Below are 26040 nucleotides of genomic sequence, written 5' to 3'. Positions count from 1 at the left end.
CATTGTCTATAATTAATTTTACTTCATTGTCTTCTTTTAATTTATTTTTAGTTAATTTTATGCAAAATTATGTTAAATGTATTAAATTTGAGATGAATTAATTAAATTATTTAATTTAAAATAAAACTATAATCTTTTTAAAAGTTCAGTGATAAATAAATAATCAAAACAAAAAAAAAATGAAAATAAATAATTAATTAATCTTTGCTCACTAATTTAGTTGTTCCGAAACGATTGAGGGAAGTGGTGATACCTTTGACCATTGGAGCCAAAATTGAGCTAGTGAATTAGTTGTTTTGATACTTAAAAGCAATGTACTAAAACTTTAAATTAAGGGGCCGAAAATTCAAGTTAACATCCCAAAAATTTCGCCTAGACACTTAGTATTATACTGGTAGCAAATATAGTGAATCGGTGAGAAAATCTAGACAATGAGTCGGATAAAAAAATATTAAAGAAGCAAAGTTGATAATGAGTCGGATAAAGAAATATTAAAGAAGCAAAGTTGATATTTGAGAAGGTACATTATAAAAGGGATTTTAGAACTGATAAAAGATTAAATCATATTTTGAAAAGTTCGAGAACTAAAATATAAATTAGACTAAAAAGGGAACTAAGAATTCTTATAGACTATTTGACATGCGAATAAATTGAAATATTAATTGGTATGGTAAAAGTCAATTTTGGGGTAAAATTGGAAAGGTTGAGAAGTTGAGAGATTAAATTGTAAATTTTCTAATTTTAGTAAAAAGGGTAAAATTGTAATTTTAATCATCCACAATTAAGAAATTGTACAAAGAGTCAAAATGAGGCTTTTGTCATGAAAGGACATTTTGACGAATTTTGACGAATTTTGACAAATTTATGATTGAAATGTTATTCAATGAAATATTTGATACTCAAAAATTATTGTGGGTCGTTTAGCTATCGTAATAAAGAATTGAGCTAAGACTTGTTGTATTTTAGACTTAACTTTGGACTTGGGCTTTTGCCCCATTTGTTGGTGTTTTTAAAAAGAAAGAAAAGATGGGAACCAACTCCATTTCCAGCTTTGACAGTCGACCACACCCCCATGGAGGCTTCCGTCTTCTTCTCTCAACTCCTTTGTCGTTTTCCTTAAAATCGCTTGAAAAACTACCTTCCAAACTCATTCCCTCCACCATTTTAACCATATTTCAGCAAGGGTTTCGTGATTTTTGAGAGAGAAAATGGAAGGTAAATAATGAAAAATTCTGCGTTGAGATTAATTTAACATAAAGAAAGTGCATCCACATTTTAGCATTTGCTATTATTATCGATTCTTGGAAACTTACGGGAGTATTACCGGCAAATTTAAGCTCCCATTGGCCTTTCCCTTTTGTTAGAAATTGGCAAATATCCTCATAATTCAGCGAATTCACATCAAGGTTTTCATAAAAATCATTTTGAATATTTGGTATTCTCGCTGGGGGATATGTTAACGCCTATACCCCTCCTGGACTATCGAAATAACAACTTGTCATCTCACGTTTCAAAATTCGTATCATACCAGTGATTGAATAACTACAATTTCGAGTACAAGTGTTGGTTAACATAAAACATTTATTAATTAAATTCCACATCGAAAAAGACATTAAGAATTGAATTAAAACTTTGAGCCATTGGATTCGTTCGCACGAACTTGGTGAACCATTCGTTCATCATTTGAAAGAATACTTCCTTAGCCTCTCCTCCTCAGCTCTCAGGTACAAGCCTACTTCCACTGGACGTTGCTTCGTAAACGGAGGCTTGTGCGCTACTTTCTACTTCATGGGAATCAGCTCGGTTGGATGACATTTTATCTATATGAAAACATAATTCAATTTGAGTTAGGAGTTATCGCACTATCACAAGTTATATAATGACATGTATTTCTAGACTCATACATGCTACGTTCAGTCCGAGAACCGACTAAACCGTAGCTTTGATACCACTAAATGTAACATCTCTAACCTGTATCCTTCACCGGAATAAGATTACAGAGCATTACCATAAAAACGTAACTTTAAAACATACATCTCATACATTAACATAAATCATTCATTACATGTATATCGTCCCTTAATTGAGCCTTCGAAAATACTTTAGAAATAATTCGGGATTAAGTTGGAAACATTTGGAACATTTAGGAAAAAGTTGAAAAAAATTGAACTGCAGGGGTCACACGGCCGTGTGAATCACACGATTGAGACACACGCCCTTTATCTCAGGTCGTGTAATTTTCAAAATAGGGACACACGACCGTGGCCCAGCCAGTGTCCGTGCCCCTGTAACTCTCTAAGTTGGGTCATTCGGCCATGTAACTCTCAAAATGGCTCCACACGCCCATGTCCCAAGCTGTGTGCTAGGCCATGTAACAGCCTGACTTGCATACCTTAAAACCTATAGGCGATACACAGCCATATCGCCTGGCCGTGTGTCACACATGGCTGAGTCACACGCCTGTGTCTCAGGCCATATGGACATGAAATTGGCCAAAATCAAGCCATTTCCATCCCCAAATCAATTATGTACCTAAAAGCATGTTTGTGCACATGACCAAAGCATCAAAACCTTGCCAAAACATACATAAAATGACCAATTCAAAAGACCAAATTCATTCAACCAATATGTATATAGGGCACCTCAAATGCAACCATGCAAATTTACCTAAACATAGACATACACTTGACCATATTTCGTTCATAAACATCTAGTTCACTTCCATCTCAAAACATACCATATCTTAACCCATATTGTAACACCCCTAACCCATATCCATCACTGGAATAGGGTTACAGAGCATTACCGAAGTTTATAGATTTAAAAATAGTTTACACATATCATTTACTATTCATAACCGAAATAAAACATATTCAATCATAATGTCCCTTAAATAGGCCCTCGAGACCCAATTTATGCTTTACAAACAAGTCGGGACTAAATTAGGAACTCAGAGAATTTTTCGCAAAATCTCAAAATTTTTCTTAAGTGCAGGGGACACAGGCCCATGTGGCTAGGCCGTATGAGCTGTGTCCCAAGCCATGCGAACATTCGATGTAAGGCACACGGCTGTGTCCCAGCCCATGTCCATGCCCGTGTAACTCTCTAACTTAGGTTGTAACACCCCAAACTCGGCCTAGACGTTATGGCCGAATCTGGTGATACTACAAAGAATGGGTTTTAAAAACAGCGCCGACTTGATAAATCATTCAAGTTTAATACCACGAGTTCATTCACGAATAAACTAATAACGTTATTTAATTAATTAATTTTGTCAAAACACTTATTTAATTGGAATTTTAATAGTTTCGCCATATTTTAGAAACCCGATTTATTATTTTTAGGAAAACCTCTTTTTGCATAAAAACTGTCAATTTCATAAAACAATTTATCAAGCATGCAGAAAATTAGCAAATCAGAACCAACAGTTTAAAACCCGAAACAAAAGTCTGAAAAGTCCCAAAAATTACAGACTCCCAAAATGATTACCAAAAACATATATGAAACCATAAATTGCAAATTTTAAACCATTTACAGTTGAGTGGTCACCCTTGAGCCACTGTTGCACTGATCCGCCTAAGTCTGTGGATTACCTGACAAAATAGACAAAAGATGTGAGTTTATGAAAACTTAGTGTGTAACTCAACAGAATTAAGCACGCAAACATACAGAATTATATGCACAGTCAGATACAGATATAGATTTAGATTCAGATAAAAGATTTAGTTTCAGATATGCGGAATCCTACCCCCATCCTCTGCACACCAACTCCGACCATCCCATCACACCATGTGGGGTTAAAAACACCCACCTATCCCTACATACCACTTTGTGCCATTAAGACACATATCAGATAATATGCAGCTAAGTTGCCAAAATAAAGACGATTAATACCGAACAGAATACTTCCTCCTCATATACAAATCTCACCCCAATAACAGATACAGATATTCAGATACAGATATAATAAATTAAACATGTTCAACATGCTTTATACAAATAATGGATATACATAAATCAATATAGTCAGGCATACATCTAGTATCCTACTCAAAACAGTCTATCAGAATATCATAACACGCAAATCAGGGTTTAATTACCCCTTACTGACCCTACAATAGGCCCACAGTCGATCGGAGCGACTTGTGCGACCTTAGGGAAATTTTCAGAATTATGGGCCTACATGCGGGTGTGGGCCCACATGTCCGTGTGGCCCACAAGCCCAATTTGGCCTTACCCGTGTAACGTACACACCCAACTTGGCCTAACTCGTGTGGCCTACACGGCCATACTCAAGTCACCATACGGCCGTATGCTGCACACGGCCATACCTTCATCAACCACACAGCCGTGTCTCACACACGGCCATCCACATAGGCCGATGTGGCGTCGACAGAATCATTTTTTGGCTTTTGCTGAAGCCTTATTTTCTATGTTTCGGGTACACACCTGATAACAATTTGTACGAAAACTATCTCGAACCCACCAAAAACTAAAAACGACATCCAACACGCAATTTTAGTCTTAATTCACGATTGATCAGAACTCAAGAAACTGACAACTGTTCAATTCACAAAATCATCACTTACCCCAACACTCTGAACTTTTTCAACTATGATTCAGCAAGAGGAGAGCCCTGTTCTTCACGATTCATTGCTGCCAAAACCTAGCAATTAGACTATCGAAAACAAAGCATTAACTTAGAACGGAACTAAACAGAAACTCTCTTTTAGCTTGAGAAAAAACTTAACCCACTTACCACAATGTACGCAAACCAAAAGCCAAAAACACAAGATTAATAGGTAAACGAAAAGGAGGAAAGCAAGAGAAGAGGACTTGACATAAAAATAGAGGAACAAAAATTTGACCTCAAAATTTTGGGGATTTTGGAAAGTGAGAGAGAAAAAGAAAACAAAAATAAAGATAATGTAAAATAAAATAAAAGATTTCAAATTCCTTGTTTTTCTCTCACTATCCCACTATCTCACAACCTCCATAGACTCCCACTCCACCGAGACTCTATCAGCTGACAGAGACAAAACAATACCCACTCTCATGCAGGATGCAAACACAGGACCTCTACGACACCAGCTCCCTTACCACTCGAACCAGCAGGCTCATTCTGATATGGAATTACATGCAATTTAATATAAGCCCACTCCATAATGGTAAAGGCTTGGGTTATAAATAACCAAATTTGGCAGAAGTGGGACTTCAACCTAAGACCTCACACACACTCTCAAAACACTTAGCTACTGAAGCAAATACTCAGTTGTGTCAGAATTTACAGAAACAAAAATATATAGGTAAGAGCATTACATGGGTCACACGATCAGCCACACACCCATAAGCCAGGCCGTATGGACAATTCAATTTTTGAAAATTAGGTGCAAGGGTCACACGGCCAAGTCACACGTCCATGTGCTAGGTCGTGTGACACACACAACTGAGACACACACCCATGTCTCTGCCCGTGTGATCAATTCAAAGTATTTTGTTTCTCAAATTTTAAGATGCAGGAGACACAGGGCCAAACCACACGCCCATGCGAATGGCTGTGTGTCATACACGACTGAGACACACGCCCGTGTCTCTGCCCGTGTGGAAAAAATAAGGCCATTTCCAAGCCTTATTTCTCACCCAAATTGCCTTCCACCTACAAAAACACTTAAACATGTTCACCAACCAATTCAAACCATTCAAATCAAGCCAAATTCATGTATTAAGCATGAAATAATATCACCTATATGCATATTGGACTTAATGTACTAACTCAATTTAACCATCAATATAACGATAAGCTTTGCATCACTTAACCATTTCAAACACATACCAAGCATGATAAAGCTATACACAAATATATATACTTTTACTTCAAAATATAACTATTACAAGCCATTCTAATGGTTAGTTCCAACCAAAATATTTCTTTTTTATGCTTAACTTAGCTTATACAAGCCATTGTACCAAAAGTTAGTTTGCTTTATATACCGAGAAGTCCAAGGGATAGTGTGATGTGTCTCCAACCAAGTTCCAACCTTCACGAGCTTCCAAGTACTATAAAACAGAAGAAGTAAAACAGAATAAGTATATTATGTTTAGTAAGTTCTTATAATAGAAAATTAACTTACCATTCATTTTCATTTAAGATAAGCATACAAAATTCATCCAAAGAAATTTGACAATTTGCCTAAACACATATAATCTCAAGAAACTTGTTAGTCGTGTATTACATGTGAACATCAAGAATCAAGGATGAGCTCATCATGTAAACTTTCATATACATATGCTTTTCGTATCATATTTCCATTTAACATGTGCATTTCCATGACAAATCATTTTAGGCTCATCTTAGGTTTAGTTTAACCATGTCAGAACTTTGCCCGTTAAATTTATTTGAAATATCGATAGATACACATGTAGTACACTCGAAGTGTACAAAACTATAATCTTTCAACTCATATTCAGGGGTACCTGTGACAGCCCTATTTTTGACCCTAGTCGGAAAGTGGTTTCGGGACCATAAAACCGAGTCACAAAAATAATTAATCGTTATATCTTATGCTTATTGTATGTGAACTTGCATGTGTGAAAGTTTCTTGCTTTAATTTTGTCAATTGTATGTAAAATTTATTAAATAGGACTTATGTGAGACAATTGTGAAATGTGATAGGTAATTTTAAATATGGTCTACTAATGCATGTTAAAAAAAAATGGACTTGCATGTCAAATTATCCATTTTTCTTTAGTGGCTGGCCATGTAGTTGATTCATATATATTATATGTATATTATATTAACATTAATTTAAACTAAATGAATTAAAGAATAAAAATAAAAGAATAATGGCTTAGTGGGGAGGAGAAACCAAAGTTGGTTCATCCTTTAATTTCTTTGGCCGAAAATTTCAAGAAGACAAGGGGGGAAAGCAAACATTCGGCTACCCCTTCCTAGCCTTGATTAAGGTATGTTTGAAATGTTTTGATAGAAATTTCTTGTGTGTTTTAGGATAGTTTCTTAATTCCTCCATAACCCATGTGCAAATTTTCATTTTGGTAGCTATAGGAGCAATCGGTCATGAGAGGATTTTTCATTTAGAAATGTTATGTTGATGTTTTGTTGTGAATCAATAAAAGTACTCTATTTGGTTGAGATTATAAAAGTATGTTAAGTTTTTGAATTTGTAATTGTAAAGATTAAGTGTTTGTCTTATAGCCGATTATACATTGAAAATTTTAATGGAGAAACACTTATGATATAAGCTTGTAAAATTGAAGTTATAAATTGTGTTTTGTAGTTTAAATGGTTAAAGACTATTCGGTTATAGCCTTAATTTTTCATAAAGAAATCAAGTTAAATGTATTTGTGCCTATGCTATGGTCGAATGTACTATGGCTGATTGTGGACTATGATAAAATTTAGTAAGGTATGTGCTTTAAATGTGTTATGAACTATTATAGGTTAAGTTAGGTTGAAGCTTGGTGAAATTGAACTTGAAAAATGATTTGAGCACAATGTGGTATTGATATTATGTATAAGTAAATTTATAGATATATATATATATAATGAAATTGATTGGTGAGATACATGCTTAAATAATATGTATGTAAAGAATGTGTGAAAGAGTGAATTGGTAATAATCTACTTGTGACAACAGTAGTAAGGTGATTTTCGAAAATCACCATAAATTTTAGGAGTTGAATTAGAAGCTGAATAAATTATGTAATTAAAGCTTGATGAGTCTAGTTTTCTATAATAGAAACCGTAAAAGTAAAAGAATTACTGATCATGAAATATTTGAAGTAATGTGGGACAGAGTCAAAATGACTTCTAGATCCCCTGTTCTGTTTTTATAAAATCATTATAAAATGTATAAAAATGGTAATAGAATAAATTTTATATTCTTAGACTCCTTAGTGAGTCTAGTTTCAAATGAAATAAACGAAAACATATTTTGATTTTTGTACAATGAGAAATTTATCTCGTAGTGAAAAATGGTCAGATTTGTCAAACAGTGAAACGAGGGAAACTTTAGGAAAAATCTGGTATTGATTGGCTAGACTAAAAATTATGAAAATTTTATGGATAAAAGATAAATGAGTCTATTTTCAAATAAAATTTACGGAAATTGATTGGAGTTTCGTAGCTCCAGTTATAAGTAATTTAATGACTGTTGCTCGTGAATTCAACTTATAGTGAAATTGTGATTATATAGTAAACATTGATAAAAGAAAAATTTTGCTAATGAATTGCTTATTGATTTCTTATAAGCTTACTATAATCAGATGTGTGAAAGTCGAATATATATGTATTATATTCTGAAAGTAATACTTGAATAATTGATTAATGATTAGTTTAAAATTTATTGAATTAAAGCTCAAGAGCATAGAGGGCAACCTCGGATAAGGGAAAAGCTAAAGTTGCGGAATAGCCAACCCGAAATTTGTTCAGAAAGATACAAGGTAAGTTTTGAGTAATCGCCTTTAGTATAAAATTTATAATGCCTTGACATATATATACTACATGAATTTTGATCTTTTTGGTTCTATTTAAATTAAGTTGAATGGTAAATAATCTAAGTGTATGACCTATAGTTGAATGGTAAATTAGGGTTAAGCTTGATTGATGAAAGGTACGTGTGATATTCATGCATGATTTTAAGCTGAAATGAAATAATGGTGTTCATAAGAAGCTCATGTCTGAATGTAGCCAATGGCTACTAATAATGTGAAATGTTCTATAAAATGTGTTAGAATACGATTAAAAAAAAAAAGACATGTTATTTGATGTGGAATTGTATCCGGGCTTAAAGACCCGCAGGCTTCGTGCTGGAATTGTATCCGAGCTTAAAGACTCGTAGGCTTCGTGCTGGAATTGTATCCGGGCTTAAAGACCCGCAGGCTTCGTGCTGGAATGACATCCGGGTTAAAAACCTGCAGGTTGTGCTAGATATGTGTTTCGAGTCCTAAGACTTGATAGGACCGGTGTCAGTAAGTTAAGTATGATTACGACATTGAATATCCGTGCGAGTAAGTATTATATATGTTATACCTGCTGAGGTACGTATTACGTACTCATAAGTGAATTGACTTCAAAACGAATTAATAGTATCAAAGAATGGTATATATATATATATGTGAATGTGTGTATATGTATATGTATGTGAATGAATACCGTATTTATGAATAAGAGAATGACTTATTTGGTCAATGTATGTCATTGTAAAAGCATGTGTCTTAAAGAAATTTTATGAACCATATAGTATAGTGAAATATGTATTGAGAATTTTCTTGTGTATTCATGTATATATATATATACTCAGCCAATAGGTTATAATTAATGTACTTGTGAGTTTTTGGCCAAGTAATTTACAAATTAAATTTGGGTTCTTGTGATACTTAATGTTAGATTTTAAATACGTTTTAATTGTTTGAAACACTTAAAACTTACTAAGCCTCGAAAGCTTACTCTGTTTTATTTTATTTCTTTGTTTTATAGATTGTCAATTTTGGCCACCGACTCGGGGATCATCAGCAGTTCATCATACTATCGATCTTTTTGGTACAGTTATATTTTGGCCTTGGTATGGCATGTATAGGTTAGGCCGGTGACGGTTATGTTTTGTATTGTAAATATTTTAACCATATGAAAATGGCATTTATATAACTTAAAGATCAGTATGTACTCAGCTTAATTTCTGTCTTTGTTGATTGATTATATGGACAAAAAAAAATTTAATTGTTTGGCTCGGTAATACCTCATAGCCTAAACCGGCGATCAGACTCGGGCTAGGGGCGTTACATTTTATTGGTATCAGAGCTACGGTTTAGTCGATTCTAGGACTAACATAGAGTGTTTGAGTCTAGCTATACATGCCATATATTATTAATGTGATAGTATGATGAATTCTGACAGTTAAAAATGTGTTTTCATATAGTAATGGATCCTGATCCCAATCGAGCGGTAGCTGATGATGTTGAGAGTGTAGCGCCTGCTCCTGCGCATGGGACAGCGCCGATGGACTCTCAACCTGTTGCAAGCAATCAGAATGATGAGGCTAGACAAGTTTTCTATAGTGTATTGAATGATTGGTTCAACCAATACATTCGAACTAATCTGATCGTTCCACAACCCCACTTAGAATAATCGCCCCTGACCTACAATACCTCCGTAAGTGATCAGACGAGGTTAAATAAGCCTCCGATTAACAGAATCAGAAATCACGGGGCTACTGAATTTAAAGCTACAGATAGTGATGATGCCGAGCAAGCTGAATTTTGGTTGGACAACACTATTCGAGTACTTGATGAACTATCTTGCACACCCGAGGAATGCCTGAAATGTGCTATATCCTTGCTACGTGATTCTGTTTACTATTGGTGGAACACCGTGGTTTCTGTTGTACCCAGAGAACGGGTGACGTGGGAGTTCTTCCAAACTGAATTCCGAAAAAAATATATCAGTCAGAGGTTCATTGATCAGAAACGAAAAGAATTTCTTGAGCTTAAACAGGGTTCCCTGTCAGTTACTGATTATGAACGGAAGTTTGTCAAACTCAGTAGATATGCTCGAGAATGTATATCGTCTGAAGCTATTATGTGTAAACGTTTTGAAGATGGGCTGAATGAAGATATAAAGATGTTGGTAGGCATTCTAGAAATACGAGAGTTCGTAGTACTTGTCGAGCGAGCTTGCAAAGCCGAAGAACTTAGTAAAGAAAAAAAGAAAGCTGATGTTGAAGCTGGAGAATTTCGTAAAAGATCTTCAGGAAAGTCTTTTCAGCAATCATCGAAGAAATTTCGAGATGATTCAGGCCGATCAAAGAATACTTCGGGTTTTTCCAGGCGAGACCACGATCGACCCCTTGTGAGTACATGAGCCACTTCAGTTGCCAGTGTTGAAAATGATCGTCAGGACAGGACAGAGTGCAAGTATTGTGGTAAATGGCATTCGGGGAGTTGTAGATTTCATGACCGCTCCTGTTATAAATGCGGATCAGCCAACCACTTTATTAAGGACTGCCCGAGATTGTCTGAACATAATATGAATCAGAGTGGGAAACCGAGTACTACAACATGAGGTAGACCACTTAGGAATACGGGGAATGCTAGAGGCGGTCAGAGAGGGTCTAAAGATGCTACAACCAGATCCGAGGCTCGTGCTCCTGCTAGAGCTTATGCTATACGTGCACGCGAGGATGCTTCTTCACCTAATGTTATTACTGGTACTTTCACTCTCTTTGATACTGATGTGATTGCTTTGATTGACCCTGGTTCTACCCATTCTTATGTATGTGAGACTTTAGCATCCAGTAAGACTTTACCTGTTGAGTCTACTGAGTTCGTTATTAGAGTGTCAAATCCCTTGGGTCAATATGTGCTTGTCGATAAGGTGTGTAAGAAATGCCCCTTAAAAATCCGAGGTTCCTATTTTTCGGCTAATTTGATGCTTTTACCGTTTGATGAAATTGATGTTATCCTCGGTATGGATTGGTTGACTGTACATGATACAGTAGTGAATTGCAAAAGTAAGACCGTTGATTTGAGATGTACAAATAATGAGGTAATCCGAGTTGAGTCTACTGATTTCAACGGATTGTCAACAATGATAATATCCTCGATGTCGGCTCAAAAATATGTAAGAAAGGGGTGTGAGGCGTATCTTGCGTACGTAATTGACAGTAAAGAATCAGAAAAGAAGCTTGAATCAGTATCAGTGGTTTGTGAGTATCCAGATGTTTTGATACGATCGCGACCTGGAGTGCATCAAGTTCGAGCAAGGACTCAATGGTGCTGCCTCAAGGACCAATTACGTGAGCTCAAGCTAAGCAATTCAAGGAGGCCGTTTCAGCCTTAGTTAATCAAGTGTGGGGCGAGGCTTTGGTTGGAGAAATAGATCGAGTTGGGACCAGCTTAATAAAGTGTCCTTGCAACATTTTGCAAACTAATTTCAGCTCAATTTCCGCTCCTTGAACCCGTTCCAACTAAATTGAACTTTTATTTATTTCTTTTAGCTTTGCATTTAGTTTGCATTTTAATACTTGCATTTAAGCCTCTTAGTTTAATAAATGAGTTGCTGGTCATTAATACAACTCATCTTAGTTTAATAAATGAGTTGCTGGTCATTAATACAACTCATCTTAGTTTAATTAAATGAGTTTATTTAATGAATTTAATTTAATGAGTTGCTTCTTTAATTAATCTAGTTACTAGGTTAATTTATTGGTGCATGAGTTAAAGTTCATTAAATACTTCTTTTAATTAACTAGTTGTTGGAATAAATGATGCATAAGTGTGTGTTCATTTATTTACGTAGTTGTTAATTTGTTTAAAGTTTAATAATTGAATAAATGTGACGGTTACATATGTTTTAATTGCGGTGACTTTTTAATTCACAAAGGCATTACGCATTCAATAAAGGAGACTTTTCAAGTTATTTTGGTTACAAAAGAGGGGTCATTATAAAGGAAGCATTAAGCATCATTAAAGAGAGTTTAAAGGAGCATTTCATGTCCTTTAAAATCTGTAGCAACTTGTTCAAATACCCCAACGTTTTTTTTGCTACTTAATGGACAATTTATGCATTGCAAATTTCATCAAAGTGGCTTGAGTCTATTCAACAAGCCAAAGGGAAAATCAAGAGTCATTTTTCAAGCCTTTAAGGACATTAATTCAGCTAGTTAAAGAGAGGAGTTATTGACTCTAGAATTTCAAAAGTCTTTGATTTATAATTAGCCCTTTAATAGCACTTTACTATGTGACCATTCGGCTAGCTCATTTTAGCCTTATAAATTCTTGTAACCAAACCTTTTGGAGACCACTTTTTGGACATTTTTGAATGATATTCTGCCAAATTTGTGAGGCAAACTTTTTTCTGTTTTCGTTCAAAGATTTGTTGGCTACCTAGTGTTCTAGTTGTGTCATCCATTTTCTTTGTTGAAAACTGAACTTATCACTACTCGTAGTGTGGCGTTCAAACATACTAAGGTTCCTACTTTGCTAAGTAGCGGGTCGAGGTTCTCATATTCTCCATTCGACCACCTTGAAAACTTATAAACATTTGGATCAATATTTTCTAATATTGGTTCGTGTCTGTTTTCGAGATCATTTTCATTTCCATTCCAATCCATCTTTTCGTTTCATTATAACCAAACCTACAAAAACTTTGTTAAAACATCCTTTTGAACAAATCTAACGCTACTTCTTCGTAGACGATCGGGCAAACTCACATACGACTCGACTCACCCTGAGGCGGATTGTATCATGTTTTTCCCGAGGAATTGCCAGGGTTACCACCTGTTCGGGAGGTAGAGTTTGGTATTGAACTTGTACCTGAGACTACACCAATTTCGATAGCGTCGTACCGTATGGCACCAACCAAATTAAAGGAATTGAAAACTCAGTTGCAAGAGTTGACAGATAGAGGTTTCGCTCGATCGAGTTTTTCACCATGGGGTGCACCAGTATTGTTTGTGAAAAAGGAGGACGGAACCATGAGGTTGTGCATCGACTATTGTCAGTTGAATAAAGTGACAATAAAGAATAAATATCCGTTACCGCGTATTGATGATTTGTTTGATCAATTGAAGAGAGCCTCAGTGTTTTCAAAGATAGATTTGAGATCGGGTTATTACCAGTTGCGAGTTTTAGACTCAGATATACCTAAAACTGCTTTCAGGACGAGATACGGTCACTACGAGTTTTTAGTAATGCCGTTTGGGCTCACTAATTCCCCTGCGGTATTTATGGATTTGATGAACCAAATTTTCAGGCAGTATTTGGACCGGTTTGTAGTTGTGTTTATAGATGACATCTTGATTTATTCACATGATGAAACTGAACATGCTGAGCACCTGAGATTAGTGTTACAGATTTTACCGGATAAGCAGTTGTATGCTAAGTTCAGTAAATGTGAGTTCTGGTTGAGAGAAGTTAGCTTTTTAGGACATGTAGTATCTGCATCGGGAATTCGAGTTGATCCGAGCAAAATTTCAGCCATACTTGATTGGAAACCCTTGAGAAATGTTACTGAAGTTCGAAGCTTTTTAGGGCTTGCTGGTTATTACAGACGGTTTGTAAAGGGTTTCTCGATGATAGCCACACCAATAACGAGACTACTTCAAAAAGATGTTAGGTTTGAATGGTCAGAAAAATGTCAGAAAAGTTTCGATCAGTTGAAAACTTATTTGACTGAAGCTCCAGTGCTTGTGCAGCCTGAATCTGGTAAAGAGTTTGTCATTTACAGTGATGTATCCTTGCTTGGGCTGGGTTGCATGTTGATGCAAGAAGGTCGAGTAGTAGCTTAAGCGTCGAGACAATTGAAACCACGTGAGAAAAACTATCCTACCCATGATCTTGAATTAGCTGCCATTGTTTTCGCTTTGAAAATTTGGCGACACTACTTGTTTGGAGAGAGGTGTCATATATATTCGGATCATAAAAGCCTTAAATACTTGATGACTCAAAGAGATTTGAATCTGCGGCAAAGACGTTGGCTCGAGTTGTTGAAAGATTATGAGCTTGTCATCGACTATCACTCGGGAAAGGCTAACGTGGTTGCCGATGCCTTAAGTCGCAAATCACTGTTTGTTTTGCGAGCAATGAATGTACACCTGTCTGTTTCACCCGATAATGTGTTGGTAGCAGAATTAAAGGCCAAACCATTATTGATTCATCAAATACGTGAATCCCAAAAAGTTGACGATGAATTGGTTGCTAAACGAGTTGAATGTGTTTCAAATATGGAATCAGAGTTTAAAATTGATGATGACGATTGTTTGAGGTTCAGAAGTCGACTGTGTGATCCAAGAAATTCAGAACTTATTTCTTTGATTTTAAGCGAGGCTCATAGTAGCCGCATGTCAATCCACCCGGGTAGTACGAAAATGTACAACGATCCAAACGTCGGTTTGGTGGCCTGGTATGAAACGAGACATTTCTGACTTTGTTTCGAAGTGTTTGATATGTCAACAAGTGAAAGCGGAACATCAAGTGCCTTCAGGGCTACTTCAGCCAATCATGATACCCGAATGGAAATGGGATCGAGTCACGATGGATTTTGTATCTGGGTTGCCATTGTCGTCAAGCAAGAAAGATGCGATCTGGGTTGTTGTTGATAGACTGACAAAATCGGCTTATTTTATTCCTGTACATACAGATTATTCCCTTGACAAGCTAGCTGAAATGTATGTTTCTCAGATTGTAAGGTTACATGGAGTACCTATTTCTATTGTGTCGGATAGAGATCCGAGATTCACATCACGATTTTGGTTGAAATTGCAAGAAGCATTGGGTACCAGGTTGCATTTTAGCACCGCTTTTCATCCCCAGACCGATGGTCAATTCGAACGGGTAATTTAGATACTCGAGGATATGTTGAGATGTTTCATCCTTGAGTTTAGTGGTTCATGGGAATGGTATTTACCTTTGATTGAATTCGCTTACAACAATAGTTTTCAATCAAGCATTAAGATAGCACCTTACGAGGCTTTGTATGGTCGTAAATGCCGTACACCGTTGTTTTGGATCGAGCTTAGTGAAAGTAAAATCTTCGGGGTTGAATTGATTAAAGATCTTGAAATGAAAGTAAAAGTAATCCGTGAAAGTCGAAAGCGACTTCGGATCGTCGAAGTCATATCTGATTTAAAGCAAAAGACATTGAATATCAGGTCGGAGACAAAGTGTTTCTTAAAGTTTCACCTTGGAAAAAGGTGCTCAGATTTGGCCGTAAAGGCAAATTGAGTCCGAGATTCATCGGGCTGTATGAGATATCCGAACGAATTGGGCCAGTCACATATAGATTGATTCTACCCCCTGAACTTCAAAAGATTCACAACGTTTTTCATGTCTCGATGCTTCGACATTATAGATCTGATCCATCGCACATAATTAATCTATCAGAAGTTGAAATTCAATCTGATTTGAGTTATGAAGAAGAACCGATTCGTATCCTAGCTCGCGAGGTAAAAGAGTTGCGAAACAAAAAGGTTCCGTTAGTAAAAGTGTTATGGCTCAAACACGGGATTGAAGAAGCTACTTGGGAAGCCGAGAACTCTATGAAAGAACGATACCCAAATCTATTCACTGGTAAGATTTTAGGGGACAAAAATTCCTTAAGTGGGGGAGAGTTGTGACAGCCCTATTTTTGACCCTAGTCGGAAAGTGGTTTCGGGACCACAAAACCGAGTCACAAAAATAATTAACCGTTATATCTTATGCTTATTGTATGTGAACCTGCATGTGTGAAAGTTTCTTACTTTAATTTTGTCAATTGTATGTAAAATTTATTAAATAGGACTTATGTGAGACAATTGTGAAATGTGATAGGTAATTTTAAATATGGTCTACTAATGCATGTTAAAAAAAATGGACTTGCATGTCAAATTATCCATTTTTCTTTAGTGGCCGGCCATGTAGTTGATTCATATATATTATATGTATATTATATTAACATTAATTTAAACTAAATGAATTAAAGAATAAAAATAAAAGAATAATGGCTTAGTGGGGAGGAGAAACCAAAGTTGGTTCATCCTTTGATTTCTTTGGCCGAAAATTTCAAGAAGACAAGGGGGGAAAGCAAACATTCGGCTACCCCTTCCTAGCCTTGATTAAGGTATGTTTGAAATGTTTTGATAGAAATTTCTTGTGTGTTTTAGGATAGTTTCTTAATTCCTCCATAACCCATGTGCAAATTTTCATTTTGGTAGCTATAGGAGCAATCGGTCATGAGAGGATTTTTCATTTAGAAATGTTATGTTGATGTTTTGTTGTGAATCAATAAAAGTACTCTATTTGGTTGAGATTATAAAAGTATGTTAAGTTTTGAATTTGTAATTGTAAAGATTAAGTGTTTGTCTTATAGCCGATTATACATTGAAAATTTTAATGGAGAAACACTTATGATATAAGCTTGTAAAATTGAAGTTATAAATTGTGTTTTGTAGTTTAAATGGTTAAAGACTATTCGGTTATAGCCTTAATTTTTCATAAAGAAATCAAGTTAAATGTATTTGTGTCTATGCTATGGTCGAATGTACTATGGCTGATTGTGGACTATGATAAAATTTAGTAAGGTATGTGCTTTAAATGTGTTATGAACTATTATAGGTTAAGTTAGGTTGAAGCTTGGTGAAATTGAACTTGAAAAATGATTTGAGCACAATGTGGTATTGATATTATGTATAAGTAAATTTATATATATATATATAATGAAATTGATTGGTGAGATACATGCTTAAATAATATGTATGTAAAGAATGTGTGAAAGAGTGAATTGGTAATAATCTACTTATGACGATGAGCATGAAGGTGATTTTCAAAATTACCATAAATTTTAGGAGTTGAATTAGAGCTGAATAAATTATGTAATTAAAGCTTGATGAGTCTAGTTTTCTATAATAGAAACCGTAAAAGTAAAAAGAATTACCGATCATGAAATATTTGAAGTAATATGGGATGAGTCAAAATGACTTCTAGATCCCTGATTCTTTTTATAAAATCATTATAAAATGTATAAAATGGTCATAGAATAAATTTTATATTCTTAGACTCCTTAGTGAGTCTAGTTTCAAATGAAATAAATGAAAACATATTTTGATTTCTGTACAATGAGAAATTTATTTCGTAGTGAAGAATGGTCAGATTTGTCAAACAGTGAAACGAGGGAAACTTTAGGAAAAATCTGGTATTGATTGGCTAGACTAAAAATAATGAAAATTTTATGGATAAAAGATAAATGAGTCTATTTTCAAGAAAAATTTACGGCAATTGATTTGGAGTTTCGTAGCTCCATTTATAAGTAATTTAATGACTATTTCTCAGGAATTCAGCTTATAGTGAAATTGTGATTATATAGTAAACATTGATAAAAGAAAAAGTTTGCTAATGAATTGCTTATTGATTTCTTATAAGCTTACTATAATTTGTATGTGTGAAAGTCGAATATATATGTATTATATTTTGAAAGTAATACTTGAATAATTGATTAATGATTAGTTTAAAATTTATTGAATTAAAGCTCAAGAGCATAGAGAGGCAACCTCGGATAAGGGAAAAGCTAAAGTCGCGGAATAGCCAACCCGAAATTTGTTCAGAAAGATACAAGGTAAGTTTTGAGTAATCGCCTTCAGTATAAAATTTATAATGCCTTGACATATATTTACTACAGGAATTTTGATCTTTTTGGTTCTATTTAAATTAAGTTGAATGGTAAATAATCTAAGTGTATGACCTATAGTTGAATGGTAAATTAGGGTTAAGCTTGATTGATGAAAGGTACGTGTGATATTCATGCATGATTTTAGGCTGAAATGAAATAATGGTGTTCATAAGAAGCTCATGTCCGAATGTAGCCAATGGCTACTAATAATGTGAAATGTTCTATAAAATGTGTTAGAATATGATTAAAAAAAAAAGACATGTTATTTGATGTGGAATTGTATCCGGGCTCAAAGACCTGCAGGCTTCGTGCTGGAATTGTATCCGGGCTTAAAGACCTGCAGGCTTCGTGCTGGAATTGTATCCGGGCTTAAAGACCCGCAGGCTTCGTACTGGAATGACATCCGGGTTAAAAACCTGCAGGCTGTGCTAGATATGTGTTTTGAGTCCTAAGACTTGATAGGATCGGTGTCAGTAAGTTAAGTATGATTACGACATTGAATATCCGTACGAGTAAGTATTATATATGTTATACCTGCTAAGGTACGTATTACGTACTCATAAGTGAATTGACTTCAAAACGAATTAATAGTATCAAAGAATGGTATATATATATATGTGAATGTGTGTATATGTATGTGAATAAATCTGTATTTATGAATAAGAGAATGACTTATTTGGTCAATGTATGTCATTGTAAAAGCATGTGTCTTAAAGAAATTTTATGAACCATATAGTATAGTGAAATATGTATTGAGAATTTTCTTGTGTATTCATGTATATATATATATACTCAGCCAATAGGTTATAATTAATGTACTTGTGAGTTTTTGGCCAAGTAATTTACAAATTAAATTTGGGTTCTTGTGATACTTAATGTTAGATTTTAAATGATACGTTTTAATTGTTTGAAACACTTAAAACTTACTAAGCCTTGAAAGCTTACTCTGTTTTATTTTATTTCTTCGTTTTATAGATTGTCAATTTTGGCCACCGACTCGGGGATCATCAGCAGTTCATCATACTATCGATCTTTTTGGTACAGTTATATTTTGGCCTTGGTATGGCATGTATAGGTTAAGTAGGTGCGGTTATGTTTTGTATTGTAAATATTTTAACCATATGAAAATGGCATTTATATAACTTAAAGATCAGTATGTACTCAGCTTAATTTCTGTCTTTGTTGATTGATTATATGGACAAAAATTTTTTTTAATTGTTTGGCTCGGTAATACCTCATAGCCTAAACCGGTGATCAGACTCGGGCTAGGGGCGTTACAGTACCCATTAGGGCACATAATCAGGAAGCACTCTCTTGAGCCATATAACAGGAAGCTCATATGGGCCATGTAACAGGAAGCTTATCCGAGTTGTATAACAGGAAACTCATAAGAGTTTGAAATAGAAAGTTTATGTGAGCTTAACAAGTAACTCTGAGAGTTATTATCTGGAAGCTCCGGATAGCTATATATCAGGAAGTTCAAGCGAACTATATTAGGAAGCTCATAAAGAGCTACGGTATGTCCACATTTTATGCAGGATCCATATCGACCATATAACAGGACGCTCACAAAGTGCTACAGTATGGCCGTAACACATGTAGGGTCAATACTGGCCGGGATGCTCGTAGGAACCGTGTAACAGAAAGCTCGAGAAGGCTTATAACAAAATGCTCTTTCTAGCTATAATGTGTCTGCAACATATGTAATACCACATCTAATACAGGAAATCCTGTATCCATTGAATTTCATTTATTCAAACGAGAAATTATATCTATCAAACATCATCGAATATATGATCAATTTCATATATATATGAGATTTAAACAAATTCGCCAATACAACATTCAATTCAAATATATAAATATACAAAATTTAGTTACACGAACTTACCTCGATAATTGTTCGTGTTTGTAGGCTACTAATCCAATATTTTTTATTTTCCTCGATCCAATTCCGAACTAGGTCTATCCGGATCTAAATGAGTAAATTTAACTCATTTTAGTAAAATTCACATTCAATTTCATCCAATTTACATTCTAGGAAAAATTACCATTATGCCCCTATACTTTTAATAAATGACAATTTTGTCCCTAGGCTCGGAAAATAAAATTCATGCAATTTAATCCTTATTCCATGTCTAACTGGATTTTTCATATAACATTTACAGCCCATGTAATTCATAAAATTTAGAAAATTTCCTTGAATTTTACATCTTTACAATTTAGTCCCTAAATCACAATTCATCAAAATTCACTTTACAAAAGTTGTTTATCTATCAACAACCTTTCATTTTCTACCATAAATTTCAAAATTTCAACATTCTAGTCCACGTAAAACTTTTAATACTTTAATAACTTTACAAATTAATCCCCAAAATAAGTAGATTAGGTTACTACGATATTGAAAATATAAAAATTACTAAAAACATGATAAGAATGCTTACCCAATTAAGCCAATTTAGCTTACTTGAACTCTTTTCTCCTAGCTAGGGTTTCCACGAAAATAATTTGGGAAAGATGATGAAAAATATGATATTTTGCTATTTAATTTAATTATCATCTTTTATTTTTCCACTTTCCAATTTAGTCCTTTTTTTTTCTTAAATATTTATGAATGAATCGTCACAAATATCTACTAACTTCTCTTAATGGTCTATTTGCCTTATAAAGACATCAAATTTTGCATTCCATTGCTATTTATTCCTTCTAGCTACTAGATTTCAACTTTTACATTTTATGCAATTTGGTCCTTTTTATAATTAAACATGAAATCAGTAAAATTTTCTTATCAAAATTTTCATATATCTTTCTTATCATAATGCAAACCATGCAATATTATTAAAATAAATTTTCTTGCTGACTCAGATTTGTGGTCCCGAAACACTACTCTGATTTCATTAAAAATAGGCTATTACCACTCTCCCCCTTAAAGAATTTTCGTCCTCGAAAATTTTACCAGTAAAAAGGTTCGGATATTGCTTTCTCATTGTTTCCTCCGGTTCCCAGGTAGCTTCTTCTATTCCATGTTATTGCCAATGAACTTTCACTAAAGCTACCTTTTTATTTCTTAACTCTTTCGTTTCCTGTGCAAGAATTTTGATCAATTCTTCACTGTAAGTCATGTCAGGCTGAATCTCAACTTCTGTTAGAGAAATAACATGTGAAGGATTTGACCGATATAGTCACAACATAGATACATGGAAAACATTATGAATTCTGTAAAGCTCTGGTGGTAATGCTAATTGGTATGCTAGAGGTCTGATTCTTTCGATGATCCCATATGGCCCAATGAACCATGGGCTCAGTTTTCTTTTATGACCAAACCGAAGAACTTTCTTCCAAGGTGAAGCTTTTAGAAATACTTTGTCACCAACTTGGAACTCTATTTCTTTATGTTTTCAATCTGTATAGGATTTCTGACGGTCAGAAGTTGCTTTCAAATTGTCTCTGATCACTTTCCTTTTTTCTTCAGTCTCACGAACTAGATCAACTCCATGTATTTTTTTTCTCACTGAGCTCAGTCAAATACAACAGAGTTTTACATTTACGACCATACAGAGCCTCGTATGGTGCCATTTTAATGCTGGACTGATAACTATTATTGTATGCAAATTCAACAAAAGGTAGATACTTTTCCCAATTACCTTCAAATTCTAGTACACAACACCGAAACTTATCTTCTAAAATCTGAATCACACGCTCAGACTAACCATCAGTCTGAGGATGGAATGCGATACTGAAATGTAATTGTGTACCTAAAGCTTCTTGCAACTTGTTCTAGAATCGAGAGGTAACCGAGGATCCCTGTCTGAAATAATGGAGACCGGTGCTCCATGTAGTCTAACAATCTCAGAAATATATAACTCTTCTAATCTATCCAGGGAAAAATCTATACGTACCAGAATAAAGTGTGCAGACTTCATTAAATGATAAACTATTACCCAAATAACATCTTTCCTTTTTGGGGATAGGGGTAATCCCGATACAAAGTCCATGGTAACTCCTTTTCATTTCCATTTCGGTATTGTTACTAGCTATAATAATACCAAAGCTACTTGATGTTCAGCTTTAACTTGCTGACATATCAAACATTTAGATACAAATTCAGAAATATCCCTTTTCATTCTCGGCCACCAATACATCTTTTTCAAATCATAATACATTTTGTTAATTCCCTAATGAACAAATATAATACCATTATGAGCTTCGTTCAAAATCTTCTATACAAGTTCTGAATTCTTCAGTACACATATGTTGCCTCTGAGTAATAGACAATCATTAGACCCAATCTGAAATTCTGAATCAGAAATTGACTCACATTGTACCCATTTAGCTTGTAATTTATCATCATTTTTCTAAGCTTCACAAATCTGTTGTAGAAATGTCGGTTTAACTTTTAACTTAGCTATGATTGAACCATCATCAAATAACAAAAATCAGGTATTCATTGCTCGCAAAGCAAATAGAGACTTTCTGCTCAAAGCATCTGCAACCACATTGGCTTTTCCTGGATGATAGTAGATAACCAAATCACAATTTTTCAATAATTCAAGCCACCTACGCTGTCTTAAATTTAAATCCTTTTGCGACATCAAATATTTTAAACTCTTGTGATTAGTGAATATATGACACTTTTCACCAAACAGATAGTGTCGCCAAATTTTCAATGCAAACACAATGGCTACCAACTCTAAATCATGTATCGGGTAATTCTTTTCATGTGGTTTAAGCTATCTAAAAGCATAGGATATTACTTTACCTTCTTACATCAAAACATAGCCCAAACCATTCAATGATACATCACTGTAAATTACAAATTCCTTACCCGATTCAGACTGAACTAGAACTGGTGCTTCAGTCAACAAAGCTTTCAATCTGTCAAAACTCTATTGACATTTATCAGACCATTCAAACTTCACATCTTTCTGTAACAATCGTGTCATTGGAGAAGCTATCATCAAAAATTATTTTACAAATCTATGATAGTAACTAGCTAATCCCAGAAAACTTCTAACTTCATATACATTTTTCAGTGGTTTCCAATTAACAATTACTGAAATTTTATTCGAGTCAACTCTGATGCCTTCAGCAGATACTATATGCCCAAGAAAACCAACTTCCCGAAGCCAAAATTCACATTTACTAAATTTGGCATACAACTATTTCTTACGCAGTGTTTGCAGAACAATTCTCAAATGATCAACATGTTCATTTTCTTCATTTTCTTCTCGGGTGTATACCAGAATATCATCAATAAATACCACCACAAATCTATCCAAATACGGTCTAAAAATTCTATTCATTAAATTCATAAATATCGCAGGTGCATTAGTCAAGTCAAACCGCATCAAAAGAAACTCATAGTGCCCATACCTGGTTCTGAAGGCTATCTTTGACACATCTGAATCTTCCACCCGTAGCTGATAGTAACCAAAATGAAGATCAATCTTTGAAAACACAGTAGCATCTTTCAACTGATAGAACAAGTCACCAATACGAGGCAATGGATACTTATTCTTAATAGTGACTTTGTTGAGCTACTGGTAATCAATGCATAATCTCAACGACCCATCTTTCTTTTTAACAAACAGAACTGGAGTACCCTAAGGTAAAGAACTAGGTCAAGCAAGACCTCTGTCCCTTAGTTCTTGCATCTAAGCTTTCAACTCCTTTAATTCAGTAAAAGCCATTCTATAAGGTGCTATAGATATAGGTGTTGTTCCAGGAACCACTATAGGAGAATAGACTTTTAGCGGCGTTTTTTTTTGGCCTTTAAGCGCCGCTAAAACTATTAGCGGCGTTTTCACAAGCGCTGCAAAAAAGCCGCTATAGACGACGCCGCAAATTTTTACGGCGTTTATTTAAAAAAACGCCGCTAAAGATCATGACCTCTAGCGGCGCTTTTTTCACAAACGCCGCTAAAGACCATGACCTTTAGCGGCGCTTTTCCTACAAACGCCGCTAAAGACCATGACCTTTAGCGGCGCTTTTTTCACAAATGCCGCTAAAGACCATGGCCTTTAGCGGAGCTTTTCCCGAAAACTCCGCTAAAGACCATGACCTTTAGCGGCACTTTTTCCACAAACGCCGCTAAAAACTATGACCTTTAGCGACGCTTTTTTTACAAACGCCACTATAGAATAAACCTTTAACGCTTTTCGACAAACGCCGCTAAAGAATATAACCTTTAAAATATATATTTTATTAAATAATATTTATTTTTATATTATATTTTATTTTGAAACTTTAAACTATATACTTTTAAGGGTAAATAAAAATATTAATTAAATTAAATTTTCTATTAAAATTTTAACTTTAAAACTAAATATATATATTTAAAGTGACTCAATGTATACATTTAAAGATGATAATACAATAGATGTAATAATTGAACAAGATACTATCTTATCTGTAATATTTTATCCTATTCAACATTTTTTCTTTTTAAAATTTTTATTAACAATTATATTAAGATATTGAACACATAGAAAATTTAACACAACAAAAATTTTCCTTATCAATGCATTATAAAAGATGTCCTTAAACTAGTTGAGATTGTACTAAATTGTAATAGCTACAATATAGAACATTTAGCAATAATAAAACAAGGACAAATAAAGCAAGTATCATCTGGGAAACTATATCCTAGAATAGCCAAAAAAAGGGTGCCCCAAAAGGGTTAACAAAAAATATTGATAAGAAAAAGGAAATTGGCATGGCTTTAGAAGAAACAAAGATGGCTTGCCATTGTTAACTAATGGCATGCTTCAACTAGACCAAGAATATAATCAGCATTAATACTTGAAGAAACCTGCTAAACTCTCTTGTATATGCAGCACCAATCACCCACATCAGTTTCCACTCTGCAATGCCTATCACAAAATATTAAGCAAAATACCTTACCCGATCATGGTATTCAACATAATAATCATGGTTGTACAAGCTATAGTAGTTCCTCTTCGATCTTCTAACAATAACATAAAATGAAATGTCCACTGTGATTTCTTTGCTTTTGATGATTTGACTACACACAGAAACTGTGATAGGCAAACTGAATTTGAAATATTCTATATTCTGTAAAACTAAATCTGGTAAACATAATCCAAACAAGTTAACAGTCAAGAACAAAGTATTGTTAATCAACAAAAGAGTTGTCATATTTTCATCCAACATCACTACTGACTTCATCAATTTGAAGAAATAACATCCTATGGAAAATTGTAGAATTTACGCATAAAATACAATATTCAAATTTTGATTTGACAATGCTACAATAGCTAAATTCATAGTGATGACAATTGCAGATGCACCTTCTCAACTGCAATTATGTGCCAAGAATGAAAATAGAACCTTAGCAAGTAAGCGATTTGGAGCCACTCCAAGACTACATGTCAAACCGGTCTCTTCATATACTCTAGATCCGAGTTCTTTAGCAATCTAAATAGAAAGACAAAAGATGGCATCAGCTTAAAAGATCCTCGATTAAGCGGTAGGTAAAACAAACCGATAGTACAAACTTACTTACGCATCAAGAATGCTTCTTTTTCGCAAACCTTAGTAATATCAAGGTAAGCTTCATCCAAACTGGCAGCCATGAAATTAGGATCATAGTCCCAAAAAACTATCATAGAGGAACATATGCAATATAATGGATCAGCAAACCATAACCCAAAATTGCATCAAGAACTCTGTTTAAAAATCGCAAAATATCAAGTCTGGCCATAATTTAAGCGCAATGAACCCAGTCATGGCAGCACAAATGCCAAATTTGCGAGCCTACAGAGTGAATGAAAGTAAAAGTAATTTTACCAAGTCAATGGGAGTTTAACTGTGGGAATAAATATCAAGTCGGACATAATTTAAGCGCAATGAACCCATCATGG

The sequence above is a fragment of the Gossypium arboreum genome, chromosome 2 (assembly GCF_025698485.1).
Source record: "Gossypium arboreum isolate Shixiya-1 chromosome 2, ASM2569848v2, whole genome shotgun sequence".
NCBI classification, from domain to species: Eukaryota; Viridiplantae; Streptophyta; class Magnoliopsida; order Malvales; family Malvaceae; genus Gossypium; species Gossypium arboreum.
The sequence above is the reverse complement of the archived record's forward strand: the minus strand, read 5'-3'. Positions refer to the sequence as shown.